We start from the raw sequence: 24,683 nt of genomic DNA on the forward strand, positions 1-24,683 counted from the left end.
TTTAAATTTTGTTCTATTAGTGGATGTAATTGAAAAGCAGCTAGAAGACTGGAGCCTTCTCCCCACTCTGTAATAGGATGAGTATACATCATTAAAGTGGTGGTTCCCCTTCAATGTTGAAACTAACACCAAAAAGGACAACATGACCAGTCTCAAGATGAAGAGGGCTAAACTGTACCCTATCCGTAAGTATTATATGATCTCCCTAAGTAATAGCTCTGGTTAAGAGCATAAAAGTTATTGTATGAGGTGGTCTCAACCACATAATGTGGCATGCTTCATCATTGGCCCTCTTACCCCACCCTGGGGAGATAGTACTACCAGGAAAGGCACAACCTGAAGAACTAATTTAAAGGAGTCCTCAGAATATTATTCTTCTGGATAATGTACCAGGGATCCAGTTGCAATTTTTTTTTAAAAATGCCTTAATGTAAACCACAAAGAATTTCTTTATTTGGTGAAACCTTAAGCGCAGATAAAAAATCCTGAAAAGTTAAATTTGGGGCTGCTGTTGGGTATAACGGCTAGGCGTCCCCCATTTAGCCAACATGTTTCTACCTCTGGGTCGCCTATCACGGTCTCAGGCATTCGGCAGGGCTCTATCAGGGTTAACTGAATGGATCCCTATTCTATACTCATCTAAAGGTAACTGAAAATTAGGTGAGAGGGAGGACCTTCCTCCCTTACAGGTCCTTAAATTAAATACCCAGGTTAGAGAGATAAAAATGAATATGTTATAACATAGTACAACTGCTGCTAGCAAGTCCACAGTCGCCTTTCAATGAAACATTTAGTGGCAAAAACAGCACAGCAGGTACCAAAATGTAGTGAACACACAAGTGGGGCAATGCATCAATCTGCACACCATAAATCACCTTACCCAGCCTGAGATGTCCCCTTGCTTCCTCCACTGCATTTTTCCGTTTACATTATGTGCTCGGTTGCCTAGCCAAGGTGTTTTTTCAGTACATAAAGTTTTGTTATTAGGCATTTTTGGGGGGATGGATTAAAAAGCAGAGACAGGAAAAAACAGACAAACAGAGAACCAATTAGGGTTGGATGAGCTGGGGTGTTAGTTGCAATTACTGGATGCTTACATTTTTCCATAAATCCTGACGTGCCCACAAGACATCATAAGTTCCTATGGTATAAGGCATTCAATGTTTACATTTGAACGGTCCAAATATTTTAGAAAAAGTATGGAAATACATTTTGTATGTTCTGCTGGGTGCTAACACTCAAAAGATGTCATGAGTTTACACCCTTGTTTTTAAAGTCGTAGTAGCCTTCAGCAATTTGAGGTCAGAAAAGCATGGATCTCTACGGGAATCCGTATTTGGGGATCCGTATGTTGGGTCAAATATTGTCAGAAGTATTACTCAAGACTTTCTCCGCGTTGGAATTGGAGTTTAATCTAATATTGGATGTTTCCCAAGCAAGAATCATAAGGTAGTATTTTCAGAGTGTCGGGCTATACGAAATGGGCAGAAAAGAGTGGATATACCCGAAATATGCAGCCTTGGAGGACACCACCCAACCACCTCCATGCCCCCTACCAGCCCACAATAAAAGTCTTTTAAGGAGCTATGATAAAGTGGGGACAACAGAAGATAATATTAAGCGGTAAAGAGCTAAGTATCTTTTAAAATCCATAAAATATTTCTAGGCAACTTTATTTCACAACATTCACATAGCACTACACACCTGCTAAATCTCCTACCTGTTTTTTTTATGTCAATCAAAATTGTAATAGATAGGATATAGGACTTCTGATATTTCATTGTAATGAATTGAGAGGTTTTTGTGATAGAAATAATATTGTTGGAAGTACCTATAGGTGCTTTTCTGAAATATCTGACTGGGGAGGTCAGATTACAGGGTAGAAGGGGTAGTGGTAAGAGACAGGCTAGTGTTTGTGAGTGTGAGGATGGTTTGTGGAGAAAAGACCAACAAGTGGAGTGGGCCAGCAACTTAATCAAATTGAAATACTATTAAGGTACAGCCAATGCTGCTCTGGCACAGAATTTGGACTTCTCCCAGCACAGGTCTAAATAAGGAAATCCTAACTGATGCAATGAAACTAGATAATGCCAGTAAGATCACTTGGTTAAGTATGTAAAAAACGTTTTGCATGATATTGGGCATCCAGATTATTTTTCCTTCCCTGAAGTAATGAATTCCATACATCGGAAGGAATTCAAAAAAGTTTGTATGACTTTTTTGGAGGAGAACAGGCTCGCACTGGATATGAATAAACCTACGGTGGTCCAGCATCAAATGGCTATTATAACGTATAATATCCAACCGTACCTATTGTGCTGTATAAGGGGATGCAAAATGAACGTGCTAGCACGTTTTAGATTTAGGACCTGCCACCGCTTCATTAGTCACCCAGATATGAACGATTGGTCAAGGGAATTATGCCTGTGTCCCTGTGATAACATCTCCTTACAAACAACTATGAATGCAATTTTATTCTGTAAATGTTATATAAATGAACGACGACATAGATGGATAGTACCTTTATTAAAACAGGGGGGATGGAGGCAATGTTGCCCTGCTATTTTATACTTGTAAATGTACAGGAATTTATATAGCGCAAATCACCGAGCGGTTTCTAAGCGCTTGCTTAGGGAACCCGTCCTGGTATTCCCCTGTGAGATAACCCCGGCAGGGTATCCGCAAGGTGAAAGCCAGGCATCCCGCCGCGAGGGGCCGTTGTGGAGATTAAGCAAGCTATTGCCCAGAGTCGCAGAGTGTGAACCCGTGAATCGAGTAGGCACCGGAGCGAGAATTGTCGAGTCCATGGACATTTTAGGACTCAAGACCCCGCCGAGCTGGGAATTGAACCCTGGTCCCGGGCTGACCTCTGCTTCCAGGTCTGCCTCCTCTAACCAGTGAGCCACACTTCTTTTATTCCACAGCAAAATCCCCCCCAAAAAAATACAATCCATGAATCAAATGAATTATTACTTCATGCGGGTACATTCATGTAATTCGAAAAAGGCCCCCATATATCCCGACCAAATTTCCGTTCATGCGGCCCTTTAACAGCATACAGGCTAAATTCCAAATTAAATAAGCAAAACATTCTACGTCTCCATTGAAAAAAAGATGGATGATCCACTTGAAGCCAAGCAGCAGCAATACACAATCTTGGTACCGTCATAGCAATAAATATAAGGTGACAATGTTTGTAGAATTCCCCTCCCCTGCTAAATTGAACGTCTGTCCCCAACAGCATAGTTGCAGGAGTTATAACATTTGTATTGCCAATCAAGTCACTTAAAATGTTTTCAATATCGATACAAAAATTCATCAACTTCCCACAACTAAAAAAAACACTTAGCATATCCGCGCCATCAGCATTACATCGGAAGCATTTCCCATCATGTCCAGTTTTCCACTTAGCCATATATGCCAGAGTGTAATATAAATTAAAAATGGTTTTATAGTACTGTTCACGCAAATTGGCAGACATTAAAGACTCTTTTGGTAATGTAATAACATAGTCTAACGATGGGGCAACACTCCTTAAAGTTTCAGACCATTTATCCCTATTTTTCTGTAAGTCATCTTTCTTATATGCTAATAATAACTGGTACAACTCCCCAATTTTTCCCTGGCGTTGTATAGCGTTTATAACTAAATTGGGAATACATAGAATCCTTCACCGTATTATAAAATCACGAATTTGCAGATATTTAAAAAATTGTTGTTTCGGTAAATTAAACAAACGAGATAACTCACTAAAAGACATTACTGCCCCTTCAGGTCCTATGAGATCTCCCAATTGAACAATCCCCTGTGCCCGCCAACCTGTCGCCAAAGCATCCCAAAAGATTGGGGGTAGGAATTTAGTAGCATTAGTTGGAGTATACCAAGACACCTACCCTACTTGGGATAATTTTCCAACCTTTTTCCAAACATTGAAGGCTGACGATAAAACCTTAAACCTGGTGCGTTTGAAGTACGGTAGCTCCCATCTATTTCTTTGAATAGAGATTGCCTGGCCTCTGATCCTAGCAACATTTGATAGATTTAGGGAGCTTCTGCCTCATTAAGTAAGTCTTTACCAGTTAACATAATCCTCATCCTTAGCAAGAAACATGTATAAAAATACAACATAGAATCTGGCATAGCTACCTCCCCCGATCAACCGGAAGAGTAAGGAATCGCATAGCCCTTCTTGGCTTCCCCGGGGCACCGTAAATTCTAAGGGAACAGCTCTAAATAAATACAACACCTTTGCTAACACATTCATTTTAACCACATTCACCCTCCCAATGAGTGTAAGATGTAAACGTGACCATTTGTCAAGTGAATTCCTAATATTAGCCACCAATTCCCCCCGATTTACATCCAATATTTCCTGCATAGACGAACGTACTTATATACCCAAATACATCACTTCTTTTTCCACTCGTGGGTCATTCATTAAGATGGAATCCAAAGTTAATATTAGTGTTTTTGTTGTGTTCAATTTATACCTAGATGCTTGATTGAAGATTATCGCCAGTCTTTCTATCTCTTGTAATGCTAGAGCGGGGTCTGAAGAGGCTATCGCAACATCGTCCGCATAAGAGTATATGGTGTATGGGATATTCTGTACTACAAATGGTGTAATCCGCACATTATTAACGAACAACTCAATAAACGGGTTAATACAAAGGGCAAATAATAATGGTGAACTGGGGCACCCTTGTCTGGTGCCCCTAGTGATGTTAACTGTTTTAGACATTAGACCAGGGGTCTCCAACCTTTTCTGTAGTGAGAGCTACTTCTGGTCAATCAAATTCATCGTGAGCTACTAAAGGCCCAGAAACTTGCGCATTTTTTCGAGACCCCCGCGCCCAGCTGTAAGGATATTATAGTGTTTTAACTACAGTTAGCTGCAACCGCTGAGTGTAGTTTGTGTATTGATGAGGGCAGAGGTTTATATTTGTACTGACATTAATATAATATACTGCCTAGCCAAGTGACTTCATATCGGTTGTAATACTTTCAGACAGTTCAGGCTTTTAGATAAAATTTTGCACACACTTGGTACATAATGGATGCAGAGAGAACACCCACCGGCATCAAGAACACTTGGTACATAATGGATCATGATACAACTTCCCTCCACGTGATGGACACTTTTTGACCTTCTGACAAGCATCCCATCACCAAATTATCTGCCATGAGACTGAATGCCAACACGGCAGCAAGCATGCCTAATGTTTTATTCAAGTGAGCCTTAGAAAGTGACACTAATAAGAAACACTGTTTTATAACATTTCAGGTAAACCTGGTAATTTGAGCACGTATCTTGTTTTATGGAATTTAAGTATTTCTCTGCAAATTAAGAATTGTATGTATATGATTTTAATAGTTTGCATTTAACATTGTCAAACTCTTGAAATGGAAAAACAAACTACTTTCAGTTTCATTGCAGTGTGCAAACATGAAGCTTAATTGAAACACGAGAAAGATCATGATGATAGTCATAGATATGATCTATATTAGAAGGCAACGTTTTAATCTGGTTCCATGTGCCCTGTACTGCAATGAGTATCCAAGGGGGCACGCATCTGCGCACCCTTCTGTCGCACTGCTAGATCCAGGCACATATCCTTAATCTTCCAACACATTCTTCTTTTTTAGGCAATCATCCTTAAACAATCCTAAAATGCAAAAACGAATCGAGTACAGCTTAATCCTGTTCTCTCAGCTATTACTGCGCCCTGCTTTAAACCAGCTACTTAAATCATTCTTTTGCAGATAACAGTCACTTTTCTTGCCACCTGATCTCTGAACAAAAACACATAAATCACTTACAAAGCCGCAACCGGCAACCTCATCATCATGTGCGCTTCCATTCCCTGCCGCCAGCATTATTTTTGTACAAACCACTACCGTGCGTCGTTTTAAAGCACTTACAAACACGTAAAAGACAAAAAACAGGTGTAATTCTAACCCCGTGACCTGAACAGCTAGATTAGAAGTTTAAACAATTAAGAGACAGCTTTGAAAATTATTACCAAACACTTCAAGAAGCCGTTTCATAATGATTGCATGAAAACGAAAAAGTAGTCATCCCCAGCTGATGAGGCCTGCGCAGGGCTCCTTAAACTTACCTGCCGCTCCGCTCGAACTGGTGGCAGGCTGAACAAAGCAGGTGGCAAAGGTCCCGGTAGCAGTTTAATACTGCATGCGCCACCTGCACGCTTTTCTCGCACCGGCCGCTCTGCTCCTCCATGCCTGCTGCTCTGTACTCACTCAACGTGCAGGATGAAAAGCGCGGTGCCTGGCTTTCAAAGGCAGGTGGCGGCGGCGCAGACTCCTACCGGAAGATCAACATAATACTCTTTGGCCCGCCCCTCCTCAGTTAAGCCAATCGGAGCAGCTTGTTTGGGTAGGGCGGACAACATCTTCATCTACAATGAAAAAAGGCCCAAATATCCCAACAATGTCAATGGGCTACTAAATTGCGACGCTACCAGCGCGAGCTACCTACAGGGCATTGGCGAGCTACCGGTAGCTCGCGATCGACCGGTTGGAGACCCCTGCATTAGACCCATCGTAGAGATTTTAGCTACTGGTGAAGTGTATAACACCTTAATGGGCGTCAGAAAGCGTTGGCCGAAACCTGAGAGTCGCATTAATTCCCATAAATATGACCATTCAACGCGATTGAACGCTTTCTCCGCGTCAAGTAAAATCAAGCCAAGATCAAGTCTCTCCACTAGTGCGATATCAAATAATGTCACTACCTTGTTAATGTGTGAAGTAGTACTACGACCCGATATAAAACCATGTTGCATTTGTGATACCAATGGGGGAATAAACCTCGATAGACGAGTGGCCATAATTTCGAATAAATCTTACTATCACAATTTAAAAGTGATATTGACCTGTATGAGCCTACCAATTCTGGATCTTTGCCTTTTTTATTGAATACTACTATAGTAGCTTCTGCCCATGACTTCGGTGCCCGTCCTACTTGTGCAGCCCTAAAGGCTTCAAGCATGTCAAATTTAATTACGCCAAAAAAAAGCTTATAAATTTCCCCGGGTAGTCTATCTGGCCCAGTAGCTTTCCCTAAAGCTAACCCTTTGACTGCTGTCTCCAACTCTTCCATAGAGATTGGTTCTTCTAAAGCTAATATATTAATAGGGTCTAAATGTTTTAGGGTCCCTTCAGTTAGCTAAAAAATTCTCTTTGGTCTTGCAATTGTGAAGTATACAAATCAGAGTAAAATCTATGAAATATTGATAAAATCCCTTCAGGTTCTGAACATGTTATCCCATCTCTATCTTTCAAGGCTTTAATCCTACCCATACCTTCTTTCCTGCGCAGCTTCCACGCCAAACATCGTCCCACCAATTCTCCATACTCGTGCATCTGTTTTTTATTAGCTAGATATTTTCGTGCGTTTTCTATATTCCAAATCCCTTGAATACTCTCTCTAACTAGTTCAGTAGCTTCTTCAGACTCCGCAATATTATTTGCTCCTAGCCTAACACCTTCCACTAACTTTTCATCAGCCTCCTTTAACTGTTCATATAATGCACGCAACTCCAATTTTTTCTCTCGATTTTGCCCGAAGACAAAACTTAAAACTTCCCCCCTAAAACTCGCCTTGAATGAATCCCAGACTATAGAACAGTGAGTTGGGTTCCTATTGTTGATAAAGAATTCCCTAATCCATTGGGCGAACTGTTCTTTAAATCTTTCATTCACACAGAGTTTACGGTCAAATGAGAACATCCTTAAAGGTGGACTTTGACTTTTAGCTTTAAGTGTCATTAAGATCGGTGAATGATCGGACGTGATCCTTGGAAAAACTTGGATTAAAGCCTCATCTTTCAAAGAGGAGGACAAAAATAATAATCTAAGCGCGCAAATTTCTTGTGGGGCTATGAGTAATATGTGAAACCAGGAGTTGCGGGATTCAAATAACTCCACAAGTCTATTTTATACTTACAGATGTTGGCTATTGATTATTGTATTGGAACTATGGTGGGTTTCCTAAAAAGCATACTGAGAGCAAGGAAAATATATGGGAGGTGTTAAATTTGAGATGGATTCTTTTTAGCATAGATGCCAAATATTTGTACTTTTATGCATAAGAAACAGTGAAAGTAAAATGAATTGATTTATGAACCTGTATAAATTTATGTCTATCTATGTATTTTTAGAAGTGTGATGAGGCGTTTTAAATTGTCTGCTTTTATGATTTTACATGCCTAAAATCGAATAAAGCTCGTTTTGATTGATTGATATTGAAATGTTACTCAGATTAGTTTTTCAATTTTTGCTCGATTATGTAGTACAAGGATCATTACTATTGTAAACTATACAATTTGTAAAATTTATCTAAACAAATGGTTAGCATATTATTTTTGGAGCCATAAAATGTTATCCTCCTTTATTATGTGTCAGAGTTCATCAAAGAAGTGTTCTGAATTTGTAAACAGAAAAGATCATCTTGGCCCATCAGGCTGAGTCTACACTGTATTGCTGTGCACCCTAACCTCCAATGCTCCTCATGTACTTCATTGGTGAAGAATGGAAAACTAATGAGCAGTGATCAATTGTAAAACGTGTTATGAGGTTTAGTTGGATACATCTGACAGTAAACATTCCATCAGTGCTTGCCCTGTAGGTCTACTTTAGATCTGAAATTAAACCTGAAGTCCTGTGAAGACTTGTGTTCAGGGGCAGAGGTCTCAATAGAGTAGCTGGTCTGAATGAAAATTGTCCTAGCTAACGTAACGGAAATTTTCAATTCTATTAAGGACTCAGAGGCAAGGATTATGCCTTCTTTCTTCACTTTATTTCCATTAGCAGCACGAAGGTAAACAAAGACTGCGTTTCCCATAAACCATAGGGAAAAAAGTAGTCAAGAAACAATTATGGCAACAACCAATCAAACAGTATCAAGGAGATCATGTGGCTAAATATTTTTGCAGAGGGAGAGCGAGTGCACTTGGTCCGAGTAGGAGCTGAGTTTAGGCATACAGAGTAGGAAATGTCATGCCTGGTCTTCTGGATCAGTGGACTAATGCGTTCCACTGTAGGGGCCTGTGTTCGACCTCATTGTCACCGGTTCAAATCCCAGTGGGTCCACTCAGCCTTTCATCCTTCTGAGGTTGATAAAATGTACAGATACACATGGATGGTATGTTATGTCATTGAGGTAGATGCAGGGGCACAACTGTACTATTCCAATGTTACCGGCTTGCTGAGCAGATATCCTCTTTAACACTGATGCCAATAGCAAGAGTCAGATTTTTAAAGAAGGGTGTGAAAAGGAGTACCAGCAAGGGGACTGGGGAGTGAAGTGGGAGATTTTAAAGTGCCCATTCCCAGTGGAGGGAATCCTGCAGAGGACCAGCTGCGCAGGGTATTTCTGGGTATATCGGGAGAGTCTACTTTTTATGACCCTCTCCAGATCTGTGGAGAAGAAAGTAACTAGAATGTCTGGAAGAGGTGTTGCATCAGCAGAGTATTTCTAAACGTCTGGGTTAAAAAAACATGTTTTAAGGCAAAAAGGGAAAGGACTGCAGCAGATGGGATGCTAAATAGCCAGGTTACACGGATGAGAGCAAATAATTCATGATTCTGGAGTGAAGGGTTTGGAATGTGCTCTTGAATTGATTACACATAGACAGTTGCGGCTGCCACCGCTCATCAGTGGTGAGCGGGCCTGGGGGGGAGAGTGTTTAAAAAAGAAAAACTGAGGGGAAAAAAAGATATTCCTTGTCGGCAGCCGTCTCTCTTCAGTTCTTCTTCCACGGCAGGAACAGGAAGCACTCGTGCTTCCATAGTCCTCTAGCCAATCACAACTCTGCTGATAGTAGCGTCGCTATTGGTTGAGCGCCGAGGATCGGCGCTCAGATTGGGACTGGGGGCCTGGGCATGTTCCTCACCAGGCTGTGCATTGCAGCCTGGTGATTAACATGCACAGTGCGCATGAATGTTTGGCAAGCCCGATACGGCCAGCCAAGCAGTTTAGCGCACTTGAGTAGCGCCTACTGCTCCTCCCCTGCTCTTTGGCAACGTAGCCCAGCCCCGCCGTGCCTCTGGAGATCCACTAGGGAAAAATAAAATGATAATAACCTTGTGTTAATATCATTTTATTTTCCCTGTGGTCGACGCTCCTCTGCCTTAGCATATGAGCTGCCACTGCACATAGAGGAAGGTGGAGAGTATGAGGTTTAAAGTGTGGATAGGAAAGTAGGTTTGTAACTAAGTTTACTTAACAATTTTGGCATCATGAGCCCTATGTGCATCAAGTAAACTCCCAACCATCGAGTACCTTGGACAAAATACAGTTTTAAATTTTTTTTTTTTTGCAAAACCTTTATTGCACATTTGCATAGTACACAGCGGAACGCCTACAACCCTGCGGGCCGGCCGCTATCAAGGATCAGTGCATAGCGTGTTTCCAGTAAAACAAGTAGCGAGGCTATAAAGGATAAGACATACTGGAGTAGTAAAAGTGCATGTAGATCGAATATTCAATGCAGGAATTGAGGTTTTGGCGGAGATTTTTTTCATTTTTTGGAAAACAACAAACACAGAACATTAACAAGTAGGAATGGTCATTTGGTCTGGCTTGAATCAGAGCAACATAGATAACAATCGTCCCACGGGAACATGGGGATTCGGGGTCCCCGGTCAGTATCTGCGTGTCTCCTAGTCCCATGAGCCCCCCTCCCCCCTCACAGTTCCACAGTGTAGGTGTCCATAAGTTGCCTCCCGCCACAAGTAGGGACGCCATCTCACTTCTGCAACCCGTCTAAGTTACCCTCCTTCACCCTCGTCATCAGAATCTTCCAGGTCCTCCTCCCGCAAGGGCTCACAAAGGTCCCCTCTATATTCGTTCCACTTCAGCCAGATCTTATTCCATTTCACCGGGCAGGCTCGGTTAGAGTAGACCGCCCGTTCGGTCAACATCACACGATCCATGTTAAGGCACCATTGGGATTTAGTTGGGAGATCCGCTGCCCCCCAGCGTTGCGCTATGTCCCTCTTTGCCACCATTATCCCTGCCGTGACCCAAAGCCGCTCATAACGGGACAGATCGGTGGGTTCCCAGATGTTCAGTAGGCTCCGTCTTGGGTTAGGCAGTAAAGAGTGATTAAGTGTCTGTGAGAGAGTGCGGTGTATTTGTTTCCAATATTCCTGTATCTTGGGGCAGTCCCATATGGTGTGGAAGAACGTGCCCTCCTCCCCGCACCCTCGCAGACAGTAGGGGTGTGGCGCTCTGTGTATGCGGTGCAGCATTGTCCGCGTGTAATAAACCCGGTGCAGGATCTTAAATTGTACCAGTCGCATGCGTGCTGAGATGCCAACCTCTTTGGGGGACCCAAGTGCCTCGTTCCACTCGTGTTCGTCCATGTCATCAATTTCCCCTTCCCATTTCTCTTTCAGATGGGACGTGGGATCGGGGGTGTTGTTAAGTATTTTGCGATAAGTGAGGGACGTCGCACGTTCCAACATGTAGTCTGTGAGTAAGCGGTCCTCTAAGGGTGAGGATTCCGGCAGTGGTGTGGTGGCTGGGATAGCCGCAAGCATAGCATGGCGTATCTGAATGTATCTATATAGTTCCCTATCATTGAGCTCATAGAGTTCCTGGAGGCGGATAAAAGGTACCACCTCATTTCCCTCCCACAGATCGCCCACCGTAGATATACCTATTGTGTCCCATTGTGTAAACCCCTTGGTGTTCCTGAGGTTGCCCAGTGCGCGGGAGTCCCACAGTGGTGTCATCTTCGTGATTTTCCCTTTCCAGCCCAGAGCTGCCGTCGCCGCATGCCAAATTTGTACAGTTAATTTGGTGGGGCCGACCAAGGTCCGTACCTTGCGGTGGTCGTACAGCGGACCCAACATGCCCTCCGCACCCAGCTGCGCCCTGTCGGAATGGTATGCCGGCTCGGTGTGTGGTGCGTGGAGCCATTGGTTAATAGGTTTGAGGTGGGCCGCCCAGTAATATAGTTTTAGGTCTGGAAGCGCAATTCCACCGCTGTACCAGTCCCTGCGCAATTTGGGTTGTGCCACTCTTGCCGGGAGAGCGCCCCATAGGAGGTTGGAGACCAGTGCTGCCACCTTCTGAAAAAATTTGGGAGATACCGGGTATGGCGAATTTTCGAGGACATAGAGGAAGCGCGGTAGCGCCATCATCTTATATAGGGCTGCCCGGCCCAGAAGTGTCAGCGGTAGGCCCGACCAGAACTCGACATCTCGTTTGAGCCTATCCATGGGCGGTTTCAGGTTTTTATCCATGAATTCCGACGCATCTTTAGTAACGTGTATGCCTAGGTATTTGAATGACGATCCCGCCAGTCGCAATGGACACGTATCGTCTAGAGTCGGAGCCGGACCTCGCAAAACATATAATTCCGATTTGGACCAGTTCAGCGTGTAGCCGGAGATCCTGCCGTATGTGTCTCAGATGCGCAATAGGGCCGGTATGCTCTCCTCAGGTTCTGTGAGATATACGAGCATGTCATCTGCGTAGAGAGACAGGCGGTCTTCCCAACCCCCGGTCCCCGGTACACCCTTGAGGAGGGGAGAGGCCCGTATGAGAGTCGCCAGGGGCTCTAATGAGAGAGCAAACAGCAGTGGCGACAGTGGGCAACCCTGCCGTGTGCCTCTTCCCAACGGGAAAGTGCGCGATATATGGCCATTTGCCACTACATGGGCCACCGGGGCCGCGTAGAGCAATCTGACCCATGCCAGGAAGCGAGGTCCAAACCCCATTCGCTTCAACGTTTCGAAGAGGTACTCCCACTCCACCAGGTCAAACGCCATTTTGGCATCCAGCGCCAGAATAACCGCCGGGTCTGTGATAGCGTCAGATCGAGCCAGGAGACCATGTAGTCGCCGCAGATTCTGAGCAGTGTTCCTGTGCGGCATAAACCCGGACTGATCCGGGTGTATGATTGAGGACAGTTGGGGCAGGAGTCTTTGCGCCAGGAGTTTGGCCAGGATTTTCACCTCCGCGTTTAAGAGGGAAATAGGTCGATACGAGGAGCATTCCTCCGGTGGCTTGCCCGGTTTTGGGATTGTCACAATAGTCGCCACACGCTGATCTAGCGGAAGGGAGCCCCCCTCCAGGCAATCCTTGAACATCCCCAACAGGTATGTGCTAAGGGTGTCCGGCATCACCTGATACCACTCTACCGGTATCCCGTTCGGACCTGAGGCCTTGCCCGGGTTCAGTGGCCATCTGGACCTCGTCGGTTGTAATGTCAGCTTCCAAGTGGTTCGAAGCCTCTGGGGATAGGGTCAGGACTGCAATCGGCGCAAGGAGTGCCCTGGCTTCCTCCGATGTAACCTGACGTGTTGGGGTGTATACTTGCTCAAAGTGGGTCGCTAGCAACTCCGTTATATGTCTCGGGTCGGTGTGTGTTACCCCCTGCGCATCTTTTAGGCTCTGGATCCCCCTGGAGCTGCCCTCACGTTTATCGAGCCACGCCAGCATCTTCCCCGCCTTGTCCCTCACTTCGTAGACCCTATTCTGAGTGTCCGCGATGTGACCCCTAACTACTGTCCGTAAGTGGTCAGTGTAGAGCTGCTGCTGGAGAGTAAGTGCGTGTAGGGTGGAGGGAGAAGGGTGGGACTCATGGGCCCTGGTCCGTTCCTGCACGGTGATTTCTAGGTCCGCCAGTTCTTGTGTTTGCTGCCTCTTATGTCCGGTTATAGTGTTAATGGCTTGACCCCGCAGAACAGTTTTGTATGCCTCCCAGAGCGTCGCCTGGGAACGCACCGATTGTGAGTTTTCGAGGAAATAGTGTTTCGTGGCTTGTTTAAGTGCCTTGCGAACCTGTGGGATCTTGAGACAAGAAGCGTGCAGGGGATAAATGCGCCTACGTGATTTCGTCTGTAGACAAAGCGTCAGTGTGAGCGGGGAGTGATCTGAAATACCTCGGGGGTGAATCACCGAAGTGTCTACGTGGCTAAGGGCCTCCCCCAGGGATAGGAAGTGGTCTATGCGCGACAGGCTACCGTGCACCGCGGAGTGAAAGGTGTATTGCTGCGTGCCTGGGTGTAGGTGTCTCCAAATGTCGGTCAGGCCCATGGCCGTGGTGAAGCGCCGGAAGTATGTCTCCCCCCCAGTCTGTTTTGGAGTGGGGTATTTATCTAGTTGTGGATCCTGGACAGCATTAAAGTCTCCCCCCAGAATGATCGCACCCTCAGGGATAGTCAGGAGGAAGTCCCCCAATCTCGGGAGGTGCACTGAGTGCAAGGCAGGCGGGACGTACACTGACACTAGATTCAGGAGTTTCCCTTCCCACTGCCCCTGCACTGCCGCGAAGCAGCCCTGGTCGTCAGTTTTGGTGGATAGGGGCAGGAATCGTGAGTTTTTTTGCACGAGTACGCCGGTTCCCCTGGAGCCGGACGTGAAGGCGGAGTGGGCCCACATTTTGTAACCTCGCCTATCTAAGGCCTTAGTAGCTCCCCCCATCAGGTGTGTTTCTTGTAATAGGGCCACAGTAGGACGCAGGCGCTTCACAGCAGTTAACACCAATCCACGCTTTACCCTATCACCCAGGCCCCTCACATTCCAGGACAGCACGGTTAATGGCGGAGACTGTGCCTCTGTAGGGTTCAGAGTCCCCGTCTGTACAGTATTACTAGCCATCGGGGAGTATGCGGCGCCCCGGAGATGGGACTGCTTTGTTGGCTGCGCCACCGTGCAGCAAGGCGATCAGAGTTCTCATGGGGGCATAGTGTCACAGTTTATTCTCAACAGTGTCCCCCGAATTCCAGCGGTCCTGAAACAATGTCCTCGACCCCTTGTACCCATTCCTAACAAGAACCATTCAAAACAATCCCCCCTCCCTGCCCCCCTGCTTAACGGACCTCCAACTACCCGCCACCCCAACTTAGCAGAGTGCAATACCCTTCCCAATGAACACAGTACTTGCTTGTAAGGGGGAGAGCGCCTCCCCGGGTTGGCGGCTCCCCTGTAGGCTCTCGGGGTTGCCATGCCAGAGTCAACGTGCTGCTGTGAAGGATTAGTTAGTGCCGGTGGTCGGCGAGGTAGTGCAGTTCAGTGGCCGTCGCCGGAGTCAATCAGTTTCGCCACCCCCTTCAAAGCCATGGGAAGGCGAGCGTTCTGCGCCCTCTGCGCGCCCTGATGCCTGCGAGCCATTCCTGCTGCCTCCTCTGCGGTCCGATTCTTGTCTGTTCGTCCTGCGCTGTCTCCCAACGGTGTGCCAGCCTTCCAGCCAGTCCCGGGCTGTGTCAGGGGAGTCAAAGAACCATACTTTCTTGTCCGCCACCACTCGTAGCCTGGCTGGAAATATCATGGAGTAGGGTAGTTCTTTCTCCCGTAGAGTCTTCTTTACCTCCAGGAACGTCCTCCTCTTCCTCGATACCTCCGCTGTGTAATCCGGGAAGAAAGCGATTTTGGAGTTTTGGATCTGGATGTTTGGCGCCACTCTAGCAGCCTGCAAAATGGCGTCTCTGTCCCGGAAATTAAACAGCCTCGCCAGTATCGGTCGCGGCGGGCCTCCGGTCTTGGGCTTCCCTCCCGGAACCCGATGGGCTCTTTCGACCGAGAAGAAGTTCGATAGGCCTTTAGGCTGGAGCCGAGTCTTCACCAGATCCTCCACGTATAGGTCTAGGGCCCCCGTGTCTTCCGATTCCGGAACGCCCAGGATACGAACATTATTGCGCCTTGAGCGACCTTCCTGGTCGTCCAGCTTGTCTCTAAGGAGTTTGTTGTCCGTTTGCAGGCGCTCCATCGCAATTTGCAGTTCAGACACGTCCTCAATCAAAGATTTCGTGACCACTTCGACTTGCTTGACCCGTTCGTTCATTTTTTGCAAATCCGCCCTGATTAAGGTGACTTCGGTCGCCGTGGCCCCCACAGTTTCTTGTACCTGCGCCAGCGCCGCCAGGACATCGTCCAGTGTGGCTTTCTTCCCCGCCTCCGCCTCCGCCATTTTCCCTCCAACGGTTTTGCGTTGGTCTTGTGGTGGCGAGCGTCGGTCATATGCAAATTTGTCCAGCTTAGCCTGGGTCGTAGTGTTCTTGGGGCCTCTGTGCGACATGGCGCGGTTCTTGTCGGGGCGGCACAGTGACTTCCCCGGTCGCCTGCGCCGAGTAATGGCGGCGATGAACCTGGAGGATCCGTCGTCTTCCAAGTCTCCTGTAGCGCTGAATATGCCCGGAGGGGGTCAACAGGTGGTCGGAGGGTGGGCACTCGGGCTCCGGTCTCTTCGGAGAGAGTTAGCGGGTCCTCGGAAGGAGGCGATCGTTGAGCCGGCACTTCCGGTTTTCCGGACCCGACTGTCAGCTACTTCCGGCTGGGCTCAACCCGGCTGTGGCTCCGAGGTTCTGTGGCCGCGTGTAGGCCCGGCTCCTCCTCCGCCTTCGGCCCGCGGCAACTTGCTGTTTCGGGCTTTCGCCGCACCGGAAAGTTCCGGAGATGGTCGCTGCATGGTCTCTGGGTCCGGTTCCCCTTCTGGAGCCGGAATGGATCAGGATAATTGTGAGGATTGATGCGGAAAGCCGCCTTTACCCGGGAGCCTCCCTAAGCTGCGGCCGCCATCGTTGGCTGCTAGCCACGCCCCCCAGTTTTACATTTTTAACACACTTATCAAAAGAGGAGAACTAGAAATGGTACAACAACAGAAAAAGAGAAATACATCAATAAAAATTGATATGTGCATTGCAACAAGCTAAATGTTCGACTTGGATGAAAAATAGTCCAAATAAAACACGTGTCCACCTTCGAGACACTTTATTGCACTTGTCTCATAAGCAGTCTGTTTGTAGAATGGAGGGCAAGATATACATGGGAAGGGGAGAAAACGATTCAAATTTTGTTACAAAACATGCGGACTCCAACTAAAGCAAAAGTGGATGTTAAACATGGTATTTTATGTGTCATTCTGGTTTGTGGTGCTTTAAATTGTGAGTATGTTTAGGAAGATGGCCCAATAATGAGTTTCAGTGTGTGGGACTTTATTTTAAAATTCCTGCTTCCACAAAACATTCCGTTAGGTTCCCAGTTCTGTAGCCAATGATAATGTAATCATATTTGGACCAATTTGAAATCTGACCTCCTCGTTGGAGGCTCTTTCAGTACACCCTTGGGCAGCGTTTACGCTCAAGAGCATGGCTGTCTCCATCACAAGCGGAGTGGTCAACTAAACGTGGGTGGCGAAGGCATAATTAGGGTTAAGATGGATGTTCTGTTGATTTGGATGTACGTTAAGAAGACTGCAACTGAATATGCAGTGAGAGAGGTTGGTGAATATGCAGTGTAAAAACTGGATAGATTGCAGAGTCCTAGAATGTGCTGGGATTGGGGTGTTTGGGGAGAAGAAGAGTGAGGTGTAATTTGGTCAGATCCAGTGTAAGTGAGTACAGGTGGTAGAGGGAGGGGGCACACACAATGAGTAGGTCAGGGTAAAATGTAATTTTTCATTCTGTAAAGGCAGGCTCTCAAATTCTGGTAAGGCGTAAATCACTGATGGAGTGTGTAAAACAGGGGTCTCCAACCTTTTCTGTAATAAGAGCTGCTTGTATTCAATGAAAATTATCCTGAGCTACTGTAAGTGATGTGATAGCCCATCCAAGACTGTCAGCAGTGATCACGTCAGTGCATTAGGCAGGGTTGCCAGCAGTAAAGTAAAAAAACGCTATCAATTTGGAATGCATCTACATGGGTAATACATAACAGCCTTAGCTGCAATTCCCCGGCACTGAGGTGATACTATGAGAATATGAGTAATAAATGTCTCCAACTCAAATAATAGCTTTTATTTTATTTTGGAAATTGAACCATTTTTCTCTAGACTTCAGCTTATGAGTTCTGAAAATACACACATTTTCATCTCAAATGCATGCTTTTTTAATCTTGTCATACAAATAATAATAATATAACCAAGCAAAGGCTTTCATGTTAGTAGTCTGAGATGCACACAGGCAAGCTACTCACAAGTAGCTGGACATCTACTGGTAGCTCACAGGCTACTCTTTGGAGACGCCTGGGTAAAAGTATAGAGGAGTAATATGCATCAAGTAGTAACAGAAGCCTGGGTAAATAAATGTAATAACTCGGATAGGGAATTGGCTGTTCTATGCTGAGTTAGCACATCTCTATTATTACAGGCTGTCCATCTAATATTGCATTATGTGTCTTTGGGGCAAATCTGATGGCCTTGTATATAGTGAAGAATTGTATGGAGTTAGTGAAGGGGTATGAGGGTGGAGATAAGGTTGGAGAGTTCATCATCCCTACCTATACATCGAGTGTCCTTGTTAACATTGTCAAAGGGAGTCAGCAGGTACATGGCAAGATGGGTTTTAGGCAATCTTCAGTTACTCAATAAACACATAGTTTTGTTGGAGAGGGAAACAGATCAATGTTAAGGACATTCGCTAATTAAAGATAAAGAACATTTTGCACTAAGTGTGAAAATCAGCTGGCGTGGTAGTGTCATTGAACTGGATCAGGTTTCAGTCAGACCAGTGAAATTGAAGGGAGGAATTGAGAGTCACAACAGTCTGGGTTGAAAGTGGAACTTGTTGGATTTTTGGCCTTGTGTTTTAAAGGCAGAACTAGAGGGTCTCTTATCAAGAGAGGGCAGGTATCTGTTTGGTACATAGTGAAGAGTGTAGTGAGACGTTCACTGAGTGGGAGTGAGAAAAGCCTACCTTCCAGCGACAACTTGATTGCTGAGCATTGTGGTGAAGTAGCAGCAGTACAGGAGGGACCTGGACAATGGGGTTCAAGACAGAAACTGAAGTGAGAACCCCAAAAAAGGTATGTTTTCGCCTCTTTTTCTTTCATTCCGTCAACTCGAGCTTGGAGGTTTCCCTGCCACAGTTGCCTTGGCGGAAAGGCACATTGTAATCGGGACAGTGGTATTCTTGGCGGGACTCCCTGCGAGAGCTGCTTCTGCCTCTGACTTGAGAGCAGGATTCTGGTGGAGGCGGCGAGACTCCCTCCAGCGACCCGCCAACATCTAAATACAGCGGGCGGACCACCAAGTTGGTGGGTGGGAAACCAATGAAAAAATTACGGTGGAACTGGATCCGCCAAAATCTAAATCAGCCCCTTAGACTAAGCCAATGCATACTTTAACAACCTACCTGGAACTGCGCCATGAGTGGAGTTTGGGAGGGGGGCCTTTAATTCACAGCTTTACATCATTATTGCAGCCATGCAGTCGCACAATTTGGTCATTTGTACAGTAATCATATTTGGTAATAACTCTTACAACTTCCAGTAGTTTTTGTGTCATGATTAAGGTATTAGTGGCTTAATTTTCAGTGATGGCTTCCGGCGTTTTTCATTTTTTTTTCTACATTGCATTTTGTATTTGTTTATATAGTTCATCATCTTATCGGTATTTAAACGCCTTTATTTTCTTTTATGGGAAAAATTAATTTGCACTTCGTATAGTTCTACATTTATTGACGAGTTAAACATGCCCACACACTTTGTTATCCCTGGGAGCTTCACGCACTTACTAGCCATCTATATATATAAAAACGAATGTATGTCTGTCTGTTTGTGTTTTATGCATTACTAACCCATTCATCCGATCGGCATGAAACTTTGGGAAGTTGTTGAGTACACTCCAGCGAGGGTTTCTGGCAAAAAAAAAATAATTAAAATTTTTTTTTTTAAATTGTTAAAAGTTGTTGAGTACACTCCCGCGAAGGTTTCTGCCAAAAAACTAAATAAAAATTGTTAAATATTGGCTCCCCAGGGCCCTCATACTCTTTCCAATACTGAAGGTTTACAGTTTCCGGTGCGACTCCCTTTTGCCACGACCATCAACAAAGCACAAGGACAATCACTGCAAGTGTGTGGACTAGATTTGGAGTATCCTTGCTTCTCACATGGACAACTGTATGTGGCCAGCTCACGCGTCGGAAAACCTTCTGATTTATTCGTGTACGCCCCAGACTGAAAAACTAAAAATACAGTGTATCCACAAGCACTCGAATAAATGAACAGAATTAAAACAACACTTTAAAATGTTTTCCATATTAAAATGAATAAGTTTCAATAAAAATGACACAATGTAAATTGAATGTTATCATAACAGGTTTCCTTAAATTTCCTTTCTTCTGAGATCGCAGCAACGCACTACGGGTAAGCTAGTACACAATAAAACAGTATAGACAGTTGAAGGCATCAGCGTTGTAGGATTAGCACTTGTGCACCTTAGCAGCTATGGAAGAGTCATCACGATATGTCATCCTTTTTAAGTCTCTAGGTCCTTAAAGTGCACAGCAATTGTTGCCTCGAGTGCAATGACTGACCGCATAGACACAAAAATACCTATTTTCTGAATTTTTTTCATTAAAAAAAAAAAAAGTAAATATACACTTGCCAACATTTTGTCATCTCTTTTTAATATGGAAGAGCCATTAAGTTCCAAAGCCTTTTAATTATATTACGAGCCTCTTTCAATGCGTTCCTTAACTTTGTTCATTCTTATACCACAGATTGTGACATTTCTAGTCGCAGTGCAAGCAATCAAATAACTTTCTGCTGTACCCCAAATAGTTCTTTTTTAAACTCCACATGTCAACGTGGCACAACTAAGCTGCAGCCAAAGGCCAGTCTGATTCCTCCCCAAGTTTTAATCTAATGTACTTGTGATGCCCTTTTGAAAAGAAAGGTGAAAAATATGAGATGGTCTGACAGGCAGCTGGTAACTGAATTTGAACTTACAAGCGGTTTTCTTATAATAAAAGCCCATAAACTGATGTTCCTGTGACATCTTTCTAAAATGTATGACCATGTGATCCACACTTTTCCTTTTGACCTAAACATTTAGTTTAATGTATTTTATTTGTTTCATTCCCGACATCTTTATGAAACATTTTATAAAACTCCCTGGAAGCATAAATGTGACATTTCACTTTATTGATTTCTCTTGTCGGCCTGAAATGAAATGCCAAGGCAGTTCTCTCTCATTGTAATGAACTGGCAGTGCCATCTGCTGTCCTACCAATTGGAAAGGAGATTGTATCCCTGTCATGCCCTAGGAGAGAGCTCCTTTGAGTGCAGTGCTGCTCAAAATAATATTTTTATACTTCAGAGCCAGCTGAACCAAGTACTGTTTGGAATTCCATTTTGTACAGCCAAGTGATGTTTTCCAAATCTCACGTTTAATTAAACCAACATGTCTGTTTATTTGCCATGCCAGGCTAAAATGTAGAACCAGGCCAAGTCTTTCCTTTTCTCTTTTCTTGAGGCGACAATTATTTGTCAACTCCGTTATTTCCATTGAGGAGATTTCCTTAGGCCGAAAAACTACTAAGAACACAATACTCAGCTATGCTTCCAAAAACGAGTGGAAGGAGTAAATGACCTATGTGTTTACTGGGATGAGAAGAACATTTTTATTTTAGTTGATTTAGTGATGCACTGGTATGTTGAATAAATGGATGGCAAAAGTTGACCTAAAAGAAAGTGTTGATTTTTCAAGTTTAAAAGTTAGGAGAATCGGTTTTTTATTAAAGACACAGAGGAACAGATTATTCATAATTATTCATAATTGAGTTAAATAGGTTAGGAGCATGTTGATAAGTGTTCCACTGATCACATTTACATGATACGTACGTCTGGTATGCCCAGAAGTGGGTCCCGTGCTCAATCACTCAATATATATATATATATATATATATATATATATATATATATATATATATAGATAGATAGATAGATAGATATATATATATATATATATATATATATATATATATATATATATATATATTCTACTGGAAGTTGCCAGTAGTTAGGACCTAAGTTTCCATAGGAGAAGCGTTTTATTTTTCCCAATAACTTTGGCACCGGTTGTCGAATCTTCACAAAATTTTCAAAACTAGTGGGGTGTTCCAGTCAGCTCTTATCCTGTAAGTTTCGGGGTGATTTAGCAAAAAGGTAGTCCTTGTTTCAGAAAGAACTCTTTTTGTATTGTGTATAACTTTATTCGATATACAATATCATAAAAGTATAAAAACATTTTTAAAAGGGTGAAGGGAAAAAGCTCCACCCATTAAAATACAGTACACAATATATACAAAGGTATAATATGTAACAAAGTCCATCAATGATATGTAATACGTGCATCAACATACAAGTTAATCATATATTGGTTAAGCAAGTAAAAAAACGATTTATCATAAAAAACAGAGTACACATCATTACAGGGTGGCGATCTACAGTTCCACAGCCTGTGCTTGGATCATCCCAGAAAGTTTCCTCCTCCTCAGCCAGGCACAGCCCAGGTATTTGGCCAGCCCACAAGTTAGACTGGGGATCGAAGTCTCCGATGCTAGGATACGCTGCGCCACCCTATGGTCTCTACAACCCAGATTGGAGCAAACGGGTTTCAACCATTTCCTCCTCGCCTGGCCATACGCTGGGCAGGCGAAGAGGAAATGAGCGACCAATTCCGTAGGGGAGGTACAGCCCGGACACCCCAAGTCACTCCCCCTCAAGTGCCTCCAGCCTGCTCTAAAACCGTTCAATGGAAGGGTGCCAAACCTGTACTTCAAATACAGGGCCCTATCTTTCGGGGACTCAATGAGATCCAGGAGGGATTCTAGTTTAGGGGCAGGCTTAACACTCAAGTAGATTTCTGGCAGGGTGCCGCGGTTCTCGCTTCTTGATGCAGCTGCGGCCACCCAGTCCCAATAGACCTTTTTCACAACTACTTTGGGCGGCAGGTTCTGACTCACCTAGGCTTCTCCCAAACCAATATCCCCCACTAGCTGTTTCAATTTGGATAGCCAAGCTATCTTGTGGCCTATATCTAGTTCTATCAATTCGGTCAATGCAGTGGCATAGTGGCATAACTCAGGGGACCTGTTAAAGCGTGTCCAAAACAATAAGGGGCGCAGTCTTGCCACCTCATTTATTGGATGTCTCCCCAGATCATAGCGGAGCGGGACTAGTGGGATCGATGGAGGAAGCGAGACCAAGTCTCTAAAGAACTTGTTCTCTGATCTTCTGATCTCTTTTTGTTAAGTGATGTAAATACGTTCAGTAGTCCTGAGAAATTAAAAAAAAGGAGGTAGAAAAATGAATTTCCCATAGGAAACTTTAGAAACGGCTACAGCTCGAACTGCTAAACGGAATTGTTTTTTTCTATTTCTTAAACATTCAATTAGCACCTCTCTTTCAGTGCAAAGAATAGGATAATCATTTATCCATCTTTTTATCCAGGCCGTAGCAGGAATCTGGCATTTTGCCGGGAGGCTGGAAAGGTGGGGGCTGTTTTTTCAGAAGCGGGGTGGCTTTGTTACTGGGGAACACCTGCGCAACCCCAAACCCCCATACACCTCCCACCAACCCCCATCGGTCCTGGGCGGGTCTGACAAATTGCCAGGGCTGCTTCAGGTTCCCAGCCCGGCCGTGATTTTACCTTAAACTATCCTTCCTCTAATTGCCTATCATCACATTATATTTCACACTCTGAATTCAAAAAGCCCACACACCCAGCTCATCTTTTTCAATGTCCTGTACTATACGTTTATACATGAATGCCTTTTTTTATACACAACTCTTCTCAATTTTATAGTACTCAAAAAAAGGAACATTTGACAAAGTATTTGTCCTATAATATATTAAAGTAAGGACAGTGTGTAAAAAGTTAAGGGAATTGTGGCTTAAGGATAAAGGGTGTATCGTGTAGTGGTTAAGTAAGGTATTCAGTTTGGGGTATAGATGCTACGGTTTACAGTTTTGGAGGGTAGAGGTTATGGATTACATGTTGAAGATTAAGAACATAGGGATTAAGGCTTTGTGGTTAGAGGTTGCATAATGTCACTTTGCATCAAGCCCCTCTAACGCACTAACTGAACTTTGTGTTAGCTTTCAAATTAATATTTGTTTTCTACTTCTTATTCACTGGTGCCCTTATTTTTCCATTCACTTTATATTATCTATGGACACATTTGTTGAATAAGTTTGGTTGTGTCATAACAGATTTTGCATTTTGTGGCCAAACTCTAGAGGATGAGGGGTTTTGTTTTTAGTAGGCACACCAAAGTCGAGATTACCAGACAGAGAATGCATGTTTGTCTCTTGTAAAACCACAGTTTTGGTTCCTTAAATTTTTGAGATAGAAATCACAAATTAAATATCATTTCATAATGCCTCTCATGTCTCCTTCCAGCCACTTCAGTTGAAGATCAATAATTTATAATGGTGTTTTTTGGTCCAGTATGAGACAAGACCCTTGAATTTGACTAAATGTATTTATTTTGTAGTTAATTACCGGGACTTTTAGTCAGGCCTCTTCATCTATTAGTCTACTGTGTCTTTCACTTTTTTCTTACATCCACTGCAGCATGCAGCAATTCACGGTAGGTCAGCCCTTTTCAGCTATTAGTTAACTTCACTGTGACAGTGACAGCACTCTATAGTTTTACTAGAGCACCTCTGCACACAAAGTTGATGTGGCAGGTACTGCTATTTTAATGTGTACTTTTTGAGACCTAAAATATATTTTCTTTCATTAAAGAAGGCCTAGCATCACCCCAACAGAAACGTTTTACAAAAAAGATGTCAAAATAAAACAGTCATTGGCAAAGCCAAAACGCTGCCATCCAACACCAGACCTATGGGCTTTGCCCATGCTTGTTTTGTATAAATGTTAACCGATTACAATGAGCTTTGCAATATCAGAACTTGGTTT

The 24,683-nt window shown here is 44.2% G+C and overlaps 1 protein-coding gene across 1 annotated transcript in view; it reads left to right on the forward strand.

Annotated features, from left to right (window-relative positions):
- Positions 1–24,683, forward strand: part of TTLL11 (tubulin tyrosine ligase like 11) — a 682,208-nt gene that overhangs the window by 380,836 nt on the left and 276,689 nt on the right. The gene's annotated exons all lie outside the window — the stretch shown is intronic.

This window comes from Lissotriton vulgaris, chromosome 5 (genome assembly GCF_964263255.1).
Source record: "Lissotriton vulgaris chromosome 5, aLisVul1.2, whole genome shotgun sequence".
Lineage (NCBI taxonomy): Eukaryota > Metazoa > Chordata > Amphibia > Caudata > Salamandridae > Lissotriton > Lissotriton vulgaris.